At 35.5% G+C, this 7,770-nt stretch overlaps 1 non-coding gene across 1 annotated transcript; it reads right to left on the bottom strand.

Annotated features, from left to right (window-relative positions):
• Positions 1 to 7,376: 7,376 nt before the first annotated feature.
• LOC127099235 (small nucleolar RNA R71) lies at positions 7,377 to 7,483 on the bottom strand. The gene has a single exon (XR_007793764.1). It is a non-coding gene; the product is annotated as a small nucleolar RNA R71 (small nucleolar RNA).
• Positions 7,484 to 7,770: the final 287 nt, after the last annotated feature.

Here is a 7,770-nt window from a genome sequence, read left to right as displayed (position 1 = left end):
AAGTTTTGGCTTGGGTTAGAGTGGAGGGAAGAAGAAGAAGGGCTAATAGTCCTAATCATACAAGAGGTAAGGGATAAGAAACAAGACCACAAATGGAGTTCCTCTCTTGAGATCATATTAATGATCCAAGTAGCTCTCATCCTTTGGAATATGCAAGCAAAATAATAGTAAGCAACAATCAAACAAGCCTCTTAAGAGATCCTCAATGTATCTTGTATCTTTCACTTTGGGTGAACATGGCAATGGTTCTTCAATTTGAGCTCCCATAGGATTCCCTAGCACAAGAGCACACACATCAAAAGTTTTATGAAGCAAATCAAGAATGGACAAGAGTGAGTTTAGAGGTTTGGTCCTTCTAATCCATCTTCACCATTTAAAGTCCTTTTACTCCAATTTGCATAGGGAAAGTCCTATAAACTAAGTCCATTTGTCCATTTCTTTGCATTTGGTCCACAACCATCAAAACAAAACACAAGCACAATAATATATACACAATTATGTGCTCAAGTGAGCAAAAGGCAAATTGCATTAACATAAACATGTGCTCAAATGAGCAAAGGGGAAAAGCAAATGAATAATATGTACAAGAATAGTAAATTGCATAAATGTAAAGAGCAAGAATTAAATGTTAATGGTCAATGGTTAGTGTTAGTAGTTAGTGTGCCATAAGGCAAATTTAGCGCTATGTTAAGCAATCGTAATTGGACTTATGTAGAAGTCACAACTATCTGAGGCCGGTCAATAATAATGTAGGCAACAACACAAGTTAGAGGTCTTGATTAGTGAATCAAACTCCAACAACTTGCCATGCCAAAAAGAAGATGAGAAATGATCTTGTATTAGTTTAAGTCCTTTGCATGATTTAGAAAGCAATCTATCCTTAATGCAAAGCCATTCACTTGATCATTTGATCAAAATGAATTAGATTTGAATCAAGGAAGATTAAACCTCCCTAACCAATGCTAACCATCAACCTTTAACTCATTGATAAAAAAAAAGGGTGAAAAGGAAGAAGAAGAAGCAATAGAAATGAAGAATTAAAGTGCATTAAATGAAATGGAATGTACCAATCAACAAATGTTGACCAAAGATAGGGAAGATCAAGGTCAAACAATAGAAAACAGAAGCAAGATGAAGATTGGAAGTCAAGAAATAAACAAAATATTTTTGGCATTTTTAATATTTAAAATAAAACTTGAATTAAAATATTACAGAAAGGTCAAACTTCAAACTCACTTCAAATCAACTTTGAAAAGTCCAAGTGAATTACCCCAAGTTCAACAAGGTCAAACAAAGTTTGACAAAAAATTTCAGCATTTTTAAAAGTCAGAAACTATTTTTAATCAATTAAAAATGAATAAAAATAACCTAATTGAACTAAAATCTCAAATAAATCTCAAATCAATTAATAAATTGATGAGAATATTTTTCATAGATCTATCATCATTCAAAGAGGTTGAGAAAATATTTTTGTATTTTTTGAATATCAAAAACTTATTTAAAATGAATTAAAAATGACCAGAAAAGAGAAAATTACTAAAAAAATAGAAAATGATTAAATAAAAAATATTAAAAATCATTTTTAGAAACTAGAAATTAAAAGAAAAATAATGCAATTGGTCCCATAATTTTTGGACCAATAATAAAAGAGATATGGATTTTAGAAAATGAAATGGAATTTAAAAATGAAATAGAAAATAAAATCAGAATTAAAAAATGGAAAAAAGCGTGAGCCCTTTGATCTGAGCTCATTAGTTGAGCTGGCAGATCCAAGGATCCACAAGTGCGCGCCTAGCGTATTCCACAGTTAATGCAACCACATGGATATTAAAGAAAAGTCATAACAATGAAGCATGGAGATTAAATTTGGAGAATGCATCGCACGGCTCAGATTGGATCTGGCAAACGGATGGTGGCCAATGCCACCGTCTTCTCCGGCAAGCTCCGGTGAGAGTTCAAAAATGCAAAGATTCAAATGTTAACTAAAATGCACGATCCAGGCACCATTCGAAAGGTGAAGTGATGTACATCACTCCTATGCCACTCAATTCCACTCTAGATTCCTATTAAGAGAGAAATCAGAGATGGAAGTTTGGTGGTGTTGAACTGAACTTGCTCGATTTCAACAATTAAGCATACAATAATGATGCCTCTATAGAGAGGACTTCAGACAACACAAGATCAAGGCAAATGGAGCAAAGTATGATGAGATTTGAAGCAAATTTTAGTCGAGCAAAACCTTTGGATTGTGAAGAATTGAGTCACTCTCTTTGGTTCCTTTTGCAAACAGAAGCTTCAATGGATCAAATGAAGAAGGTCTAGGAACTTTAGATCTTAAAATTCAACCAAATGCAATTGAATTTCAGATCTGAAATTTTAGAGAAAAATGAAGTTTGTTCCTTTGGTATGGGTGGGGATTCAATTCAGCAGGGATTTAGGCGTCATTAGGTTGAAGAATTGTGAAGCTATGGCATGGTATTTATAGATGGAGAGAGCTATGAGCAATGCTGAAAGTGTGACTTCAATTTTGCATGAATGGAAAGGGCCTCAATGCATGGGCCTGTACAGGCGCATGGAGGACCCAAGTCCACATGGCTTGGCAAGCTGGGATCATATTTGAATGAAATGGACGTGTAACTTAGGTGTAATCAGCTCATGCATGGCAATTGAATCAAGTTTCCAAAAATGCACCTAATTCTTCATGTCTTCGAAAATGATGCTTCCAAACTCCAAATGCTACCTTATGAGTAATGGTTAGAAAGCTGGTTGCATAAGGAACAAATTCTATGTTGATCAAAAATCCAATTGGGCCTTGGAAATTAAAGAAATTTGAGCTTAAAGTGTAGGGTGCAAAACATGCATATGTGAAGTTTCCAAATTTGGCCAATGTTCAAGCCCCTCTGTCTCAATGATGCAGGCTCCAAATGATAAAATCTTCAACATGAACGTTATATATATTTTCAAGACAATCAATTTTGACTTAAATTTTGCATCATTTGGATTTTTAATGAATAAGTTATGGGCACTTGAAGTTGGACTTTTTTCACATTTCAATGCATTTGGCCCAAAGTGACCTATAATGTTTTGCATTATCACATGTATTTATTTTGAGATTTTGAAATTTTTCTCAACATAACATTTAAAGTAGACACAATACGCTTTCCAATTAATTAAGTCTCATCCAAAAATCATGAAAAATGAATGAGTTATGTTCTTGGGAAGTTGACCCAAAATTAGGGTTTCAGTCAAAATTACCTATAATGTCTTGGAATGGATGATGACCTTCCAAGCTTCAAATAAAATTTTGATGAACATGAAAGTTGTTCATATTGTTCTTAAGAACTTTGTTTCTCTTAGGATCATCTCCATTTGACCAACACATAAAAAGTTAGGTCTCAGTGTATTTCGAAATAGTCAGATGTATTGACTGATCAACTTCTCAAGTCCACAACTCATATCTTGATGAATTGATGATTGAGGACACTCAAATAAGTTCAAATATGCATGAAATGATGAATTAAATAACTTCCCTTGATTTTATTTGAACATGGGTTGAGGTTGCTTCATGAGCAAGGCATTGTTGATGATCAGATGAATTAGGGTTTCCTTGGGAAACAAGCCTCAAACCCCTTGACTTGCTTTGATCAAAATGATGAATTAAGATACTTGGGAGGAATATTTGATGGATGAGAGCTTTGGGAACCATTACCATGCTTGCTTTCATCTTCTCTTGACCATATCATTGCACAAAGGATCTCCTAAAAGCTTTTTTTACCTTGTGACTACTCAAGCTACAATAAAGAAATGTTAGTGACATATTAGTAAATAAAATGGGAAAAGCAATGATATACAATTCAAGCATGCTTGGTGATCTCAGACCTATCACAAGAGAGATCCCACCCAAAGGCAAAGGGAACCAAGATACTTATGATCCTTGAGGCTATGCAAATGCAATGTTATGATGCCATGAGGGATCTTAGGGCCAAAATTAGGGTCTTACACCAGTCATGAGAAGTTATGAAAGATTTTCAAATTTGTTGCTGCAATGATCTTTCTGCTTATGTGTTGATTCACTCCTGAGAAGTTTCTGAGGAGATTATATGTTGTTGCTGCAACATTCTCTCAGTTTGTGCTTCTGGATGTGACTCTGATCATTAATCTTCTAAGGAATGGCAAGCTTCTGAAGTTATGTTACTTAGCTGAAGATTCTGAAGATCTCAAGCCAGATGTTTAGGTTATCAAGATTCTGATTGAAGAGTCTGAAGATCTCAAGCCAGACTATTGATGTTGTCAAGGTTCTGACTCAGGATTTTGAAGTTTCTGAATCCATCTGTATGTTTCTTCATTTCATGCTTTATCAACTTTCATCATAAGCCAGTGAACTTGAAGATAAGATCAAATGGATACTTGATCAAATAGTACATAGTACAAATCAAATAATCTTTCCACTACCTAATTTCATGGGCAAGGACAGTACTATACATCACACCTATCACTGAATTTGTGGGTGAATGACAGTATGCAGTATCATTCCTTTCATCATCAAATAGTGAACAACTACTCTTTTTTGCTTCCCTATTTTGCATTGCAGCGGTCTTCTCCTTATGCTATATAAGTGGGACTTGGAAACTTGAAGAAAAAAGTAAAGAATACTAAAGCACTGCAAAACTTGGCAAAGTTTATTTGTGAAAAGTTATCAATTTTCTATACAGTTTTTCTTTAAGTATTTGTTTATCATTTGTGTAAAATTTGCTTGTGTAGAAGAAACTTGTAACACACAAAATATTATTCAAACTGTTTGTTTGATTCTTTAAGGAGACTAGGGTATAGTCAGATTCTTAAGAAGACAAAGAAAGTTATTCTTTGTGAGTCTTTAAGGAAACTAGTGTATAGTCAGATCCTTGAGAAGACAAAGAAGACTATTCTTTGTGATTATTATAATAAGTTAATTATAGTGGATTAAGTCCTTGTGTATAAGGAAATTACCTTGGCGGGTGGACTGGAGTAACTTTGAGTTTCAAGCGAACCAGGATAAAAATACTTGTGTTTCTATCTCGTTGTTATTAACATTTTAGTGGTGTTCTTGAGTTATGATAACGCGTAAATACATCGTATATTTGCCTTGATTTACATTCAAAGATCGTACCATTTTCATTTATATTCCGATTATTCCGCAAGTGTTCGAGTTATTTTTGCAGGTATTTCAATTCGCATGCTTAAATGAGCAAAGTATGGAAAAGGAAGGAAAAGAAGAAGAAACATGAGAGAAGCAGCAGAAAAACCAGAAAAACCAGAAATATTAAATCTTGTGCAGGTGACGACCGTCACACGCCCCGTCACGACCGTCACGCACTGGGTGTGACGAACGCCACAGGCCCACCACGACCGTCACAAAGGCAAAGGCAGCGTAATGAATTTGTCAACAAAAGTGATCCACACGCCCCATTTTTCGCTCCTCAACCCACTTTCCCGTGAATCTCTCACTCAACCAAGTCACCCTTATTTCTCTCAACTATGAAGACCAAATAGATACTATAAAATGATGGAAGTTGGAAACCTACGGGGAACGTTTGGTTTTTTGGAGCCTCCCTGAAGCAAACTCTCAAGCTATTTTCTCTGCATTTATTTTCCACTGCAATTTTGTTTTCTATTAATTTTCTTCAGCAACATTGTTTTCTTTTACTGCAATTTGTTTACCGTTCCATTCAGAGCTTTGATTTTTCCCTTCCCTTTGCATTTTTCCTTTAGCCAAAAGTAGTAGTTTCCTACATTGGGGAAGTACTGCAATTTATTTAAGTTAGTTTAAGTAATTTTTTCGAAGAAGCAGAATCCTACCGACCTGTGGAGGACTGCTCAAGTACTTCAAGATTCGGCATATTCGATTAATCAAAGTTCCAGGTTTTTATTCAATTATTATTATTATTGATTTATTATTAAATAATCATGTTTGCCTTATTGTTAATTTGTTTCTGTTCGTCTGTGTTTGCATTATTTAACATGTCCGGCTAAACCATCGGTATCGATATGTAAACAATTTAATTAGACTGGATTTAATAATAACCGGTGTAAACTTCTTTTCTCAAATAATCTTTTTGGTTGTGGTTTTTAATTTAAATTTAATTAACTTTGTCACGAGAGTGAGAAGCTATTTAATACGGTTTTGCCACGAGAGTGGGAAATTAACCAAGGTTAGAACCGACAATCGCGAGAGCGTGAGGGTCGAACGGGATAGTAAAAACTAAGCATTGATTTTAAAAATAACGAGAGCACTTTAAAAGCAATTAGAACTTATTTATTTTCAAAAAGTATTTTTAACTTCAAATGGGACAGCGAGAGTGTACGTTCTAACTTAAAAGTATAGTCCGAGTCAACAATCACGAGAGTGTGAGATAAAGCCTTTTAAATGAGTATTTTCTACTAAAAGATATTTGGTAATTAAAATATACACCGGTGACTTATCGAAACCCTGGCGATTAATGTGTTGCATACTGATATCCCTCTATTAATATTCTCTTAAAAACTTAATTTCCTTTAGATTTAATTTTTGTTCAACCAAACCTCTAAAAATCATCTCTTTAGCTAAACATATTAACATCGATAGCATTAGTTTGACCATTGGTCCTTGTGGGTTCGATATCTTTTAAAACTAAAACGACTGGACTGTGCACTTGCAGTCAAGTACCCGATAGACTATATTTTATATACAGTCACGACTCGTATCAAGTTTTTGGCGTCGTTGCCTGGGACCTGATTTAGTAAAATAGTGCGATTCTTTCGTTGCGCAGTATATACTAAGGTAAAAACTAATTTCCTTTCCCATATTTCCCGATTGTATGACAAGTACTCGCTCACAAGGCAAAAACTTAGCACCACCAATCGCAGACTTAGAGCGTTTCTTATATTTAAGACGCTGAATACTAGAGTACCAACGAAGGTACAATATTCCTGATATCTTCTTTCCTACTACTGAACCAGTTGAAAAACAAACCATGGTTGCAGTAGGACCACAGAATCGTCCTCTTAAGTTCTACGCTACCCCGTCCCAACAAGAACCTTACAACAACATTGATGCCCCTGCTATCGATCGAAACGATTTCGAGTTGAAACCCTCATTATTATCAGTTGTCCAACAACATCAATTTGCTGGAAATCCTACGGACGACCCTAATGAACATTTGACCAAGTTTGTGCAGTACGCAGACACTGTAAAGGCGAATGGTGTATCTCAAGATGCGATAAGACTACGCCTTTTTCTTTTCTCTCTAAGAGACAGAGCTTGGGCTTCGTTGCAATCCTTGCCATCCAACTTAGTTACTACATGGGAAGAACTGAAGAACATTTTCTTATCCTGATATTTTCCGCCAAGCAAAACTGCTATGCTGAGAGCTCAAATCAACATATTTCGATAAAAAGATGTAGAATCTCTCTACGACGCGTGGGAGAGATACAAAGACATGATGAGGATATGTCCACATCACGGTCTCGAAGACTGGGTGATCATTCACACATTTTATAATGGGCTTCTATATAACACAAGACTGATAGTAAACGTTGCCGCGGGCGGTGCACTTATGGACAAGCCATACAACAAAGCCTATCAACTCATCGAAAACATGGCCCAAAACCATTGCCAATGGGGAGGTGAAAGAACTCCAATAGAAAAGTCCCAAATGAAAGGTGGAATGTACGAAATTAGTAGCCTAGACCACGTCCATGCAAAGGTAGATGCCCTTGTTCAAAAGTTAGACAACTTGACCATACCACCCCAGC

The sequence above is a fragment of the Lathyrus oleraceus genome, chromosome 6 (assembly GCF_024323335.1).
Source record: "Lathyrus oleraceus cultivar Zhongwan6 chromosome 6, CAAS_Psat_ZW6_1.0, whole genome shotgun sequence".
Lineage (NCBI taxonomy): Eukaryota > Viridiplantae > Streptophyta > Magnoliopsida > Fabales > Fabaceae > Lathyrus > Lathyrus oleraceus.
This window is presented reverse-complemented; position numbering and strand designations above follow the sequence as displayed.